This window comes from Polypterus senegalus, chromosome 1 (genome assembly GCF_016835505.1).
Source record: "Polypterus senegalus isolate Bchr_013 chromosome 1, ASM1683550v1, whole genome shotgun sequence".
In the NCBI taxonomy this organism is placed as follows: Eukaryota; Metazoa; Chordata; class Cladistia; order Polypteriformes; family Polypteridae; genus Polypterus; species Polypterus senegalus.
In genome coordinates this window covers 184,815,394-184,820,106 of record NC_053154.1, presented here as the reverse complement: position 1 = coordinate 184,820,106, position 4,713 = coordinate 184,815,394, and the positions used below count along the sequence as shown (strand labels likewise).

The following is a 4,713-nucleotide window of genomic DNA, read 5'->3' as shown; positions in this document are numbered from 1 at the left end:
AAATGCCAAACCCCGTTTCCTAAACCCCACTGGGGGATAAATTTTCTGAATTTTACTGGGTTCCCCCCACCTTTTCCCCCAAATGGATGTCCACCCAGCTCTGCCCTCCGCCCCGCCGTACCCACCCGTTCTGTCCCCTCCATTCCCCCCGGGGGGTTTCCCCCCAGCCCCCTCCACCCACTCCCCTCCCCCCCCCAATTCCAAGGTTGTCCCCAAATAAAAAGTTCCTTTTCCTCGACTGAAAAAAAAGCCTTTATGAATTTAAAAAACCCCCCAAAAAGGTAAAAAGGGTTTGAACTCATTTTAAACCAGGGTTTTGAGGCAAAAAAAAAAAACCCCCTTAAAAATTTAGTGAATCAATCCAGGGTTTAAACCCCTGGACACTTAAATTTCGGGAAAAATATTTGCCGGAAAAAGGGTTAAACCACGAATGTCATGTTTGCATAAATATATAGCAAAATGGCATCTTTTCAGACTAATAGGGAACTTTTTAAGAGAGTTAAGAGCACAGAAGACTCAGAAGAATTCAAAATAGGAAATACAAAGGACACCAGCTGGTCAGAATCTGAAAGTGTACGAAAAGAAACCCTTTATCCACCAAAGGGAGATGGTCTTGTTAAAATGGTAACACATTTATACCACAAAAAACTAATTCCAGCAATCCTGCCTACTGAGGTATGCGCTCCACCTGACTTTCATAACCTTCCCAACCACCTAATACCAGCCGAGAAATTGTGTAGCCTCTGTCCAGGAATTGTCCCACTGACTGATCCTGTCCTAATTTCCTCAAAAGCCAAAACTGTTACCTTCTATGGCACTTTTGAAGGTAAATCTTGCACACCTTTTTGAATAGAGATATATTTGATCAAGTGCCACTTTTATATATAATTTGACATAGTACTTGTTAATTGTGTTCCTAGGCACTGATGTAACACCATTTTTAACTATTTGATTTTCTAACTGATGTTTTTTCTCCTTTTAAGCATATACTTAACAAACAAAATGATATTTCAGATTCAGGTGATGGCAGGGTGGCTTTGAGAAACACTGATTAGACTTTTTTTTTTGTCCCTACAGGTGTAACCACATATTGCAAACAGTGTGAGCTGTGTGGCCAGGTCTATAGATTTCAGGAATGGAGTGGAGGTCTTCATAACTTTAATGACCATGTCATTCTCAGCATTCAATTATGTCTGTTCTTAAGGAACTCGCTCCGGGTTAAGAGCTAACATACATATATACACATATGAGAGTTCTTATGTTGTGTTTCATCTGTTCTTCGCTGAATGTACACCATATGTGGGGAAATACGGGTCCTATATTTTAACACATCTGACCTTTTCCCACTAGTGTTTTGTATTAGTGTCATGTTGTTCATATAGTCTAATGATGAACATTCCAGTCTGTGTTGCAGAATATCAATAAAATCAATCTGAACACAGGGTACAATTGGATATAAGTGTGCATTAGATTAGATTACACTTTATTTGGTGTGTGTGTATGTGTGCAACTATATGTAAATACATATAGCATTTAATACTGTATGTGAATGAAGCCCAAATCAGTTGCCAAAAGGAAGTAATTTGAAGATCTATGTCTGTGTGTATTATGTTTTGTTGTTTTATTTTTTCTCCTGTACAACATCTAGTATGTCAGGCATTGGTGAAAAAAGTTGATCTTATAAATACAAGCTGTATTTTTGTGTTTTTTGTTTTGCATCAGCTTATTTCAGGAGATATATTCCTTATGATTTACTTGTAAATTATATTTGGCTTTTCTTAAATGTAATAAACTGTTATACTGATGAATAATTCTGTGATTTTATAATTAGGTTAAATTTAGTACATTCAGAGAAGGTTAGATAAACTGACTCTTAACAGTAAAATATGTGAACAGTTTCTGTGTACACATTTTTAATTATGTGGTTGGCATTGTGGTTTGTTTTTTTTTATATTTTCATTTAGAATTACACTTCCATTGGAAATGCTATAGATATCCTTGAACTGACCGCAAACCAAAAGTTTCCCAAGCGAGACTGTCTTTTGCATGGATACCTCCATTTTGAGGCACTCTCAGCACATGAATATAACTATTCTTGCATACGTTGTGGATTTCATCCTCCAGTAGTAGTGATGGACCTTCACAAGAAAGGAGTTTTTAGTATGCCTGGTGGGTAGATGACAAGTGTGAAACTGTAGCGTACTTCTTAGTTTCTTAGCATTTATTGTTTTTAATTTTGTCCTGATTTTCTGCAGCCAGTGAAATAGAAGAAACCCCAACGGATTATGATGGCAAAGTAAATGTGGAAGATTTTTGGGAGTCAGTAGACCTTGAAATGATAAGTCGTGGCTAAGAGTAATCATTACATTTTGTCTTCTTTAGCTTTTAACCATTACATAAAATATATACACATTGAATTTTCTATTCCATTTCATGAAAGTCTCATTTGCTTTCATTAAGGTAACTGTCAGAATCCATTTGTTGTAAAACCAAACTACCATAATTGGGCACCATGGATTGGTACTCATACAAGAAAATCTAGCACCGTGCTCAACACTTAATTTGCTAAAATTCCTCAAGTTCAGGAACCTGAGGAGGCTTCTGATATATTTGTCACTGAAGACAGATTATGTGGTGAGCTCACAAACTTAAAAGTATGTATGTAGTAGGGCATTTGTCTGTAATGTTTCATGTATACCTTTTTGTCATCAAAAATGTTAACTGATTGAAGAGTTTTGAGTGTTTTTGATTAACTGTGAGCCTATCTGAGTGTGTGCCCAGTATAGGAATGGACTTTGCTTACCCTCACTGTTTGAAAAATGGAAGTATGTTTAATTCTAACACGAGCCTGTCCCTACATGAGTTGAGTGCTCACTGAAAGCGTATGTGTATATCCATTTTAGGTTGCTGCATTGAGGAAGTTAGTAAAGAACTGTGGTCTGTCTCCAAAAGGATCCAAAATGGACCTAATACTAAGATTAAGAAATCAAATGCAAAATCGAGCCAACTATGATAAAATTTTCTAGAAGGTTTGGGGAGCGTCAGGTCAGTTATGTATTTCGTTCAATATCTGTTAAAACCTTGTTTGAAACCAATTGTTCAATGACTATTCATGATAAACTTTGCATATAATCTTTGCTATAAAACATAGAAGTTAAATGTAATGTTCTAAAATGTACACAAGCAGAAAAATTAACCACATCGAAATGTAAAATTGTAAAATTTCTTTGAATTGAACATCAAAGTAGTACCACCCAAATTCACATTTTTTTTAAAGTTTGATTTTTGATCTAAGTATTAAACAGTCTGTGTTAGATGTTCTGTTAATCAGCATAAGTTCTAATTAGACTTTTATCACCAATAATTATTAGACAAATATACATATAGGTAATCTAGGTACAAGTTGGTCATTTTCAGTTTTTTTAGCGAAGAAGACAACAGTGTAATTCCTTACGTTTTTTTGAGAATACACCTGAAGATTTGGACTAGAGTACATGTGTTTTCCACCTACATATTTAAAAATCGTAATATCCAAACATACACATAATCACATTTAAGAATTTAACTGATTCTACTGATGAAGTTCAGTCTAATCAATTCTTATCAAAAAGATGTGACCTTTTCTGAATAAATACACCATGGTTTGTCAGATTGAAGCTTTCAGTACAATTGCATAACCTTTCACTCAAAACTGACCTACTAGATAACACACAGCAGAGACCTAATTTAACAGTAGTTTGTCTTTGGATCACTCTAATAATCTTATGTTGTTGAATGACCATTATTATTTATACTGCTTTTAATTTGCATAAACAGGTGGCTGGGCTGTTGTGATGTGTCCCTGTGCTGTTGTATACTCAATCAAATTTAACATAGTCCAAGGGACTATGCAGACATTTTACTGTCTTGGAAGCACTTTCCAAATATCTGCATTAATGATTTTGCAAGAGGATTAGCCACACATACCAATCTGAGGGTGCCACAGGTTCAGCCTTTCAGTCCAAATAAGTGAAGACTTGCCGAATCAACGCCTGAAAATATTCTGCTTGCCAAAAAGTGAGAATTGAGGATTAACCTGCCATGGCTTTTAAAGAAGAGAGAGGATTCTGATTCTGGTCCTGATGTGCATCCTGTCAGTGGCTCATCTGAGCATTATGCTCTTTATGATACATTTCATGAGCATAATACCAAGGATGCAAAGGATCTATTACGCAGAATTGAGCTTGTGCTTGAGTTGGCTGGATGGCTTAACAGTCAATCTGCAGAACAACTTTTCGCATCTTTGAAAAAAAAACAATTACTTCATGAACTTGCTTTCACCTTCTGCTCACATATTTTTGATGAGGTCAATTATATACTTTAGGAATGAGTACAAAAACAATTCAAGAATATCAAAACGTCTTTGATCGAACTTGATTGTCTTGGAAGAGCAAAATTAGGTAAGAACAGTGGTTATTTAATTTCTGTTTTCACTTCCTGCATCATATGGATGTGGTATTAAGTTTGCAAATTGTTTTTCTTAGCCTTGGATATGACAAGTACACAAAAGCTCTTGAAAAGAGGTCATCCTTTTGAAAGCAAGTATGAGGCTACAAGTAGGCAAAGATAAATATGTTCAATTTGGCACATTAAGATATTCTTTTTATTTTAATCTGAGCTCCTTTAATCTATTTTTCTTCCAAATAACAGAAGTCTTAATCAATTATGAAGAAT

At 35.5% G+C, this 4,713-nt stretch overlaps 1 pseudogene; it reads left to right on the top strand.

The window, feature by feature from the left end:
- Window positions 1–459: 459 nt before the first annotated feature.
- On the top strand, window positions 460–4,406 carry LOC120539503 (annotated as a pseudogene).
- Window positions 4,407–4,713: the final 307 nt, after the last annotated feature.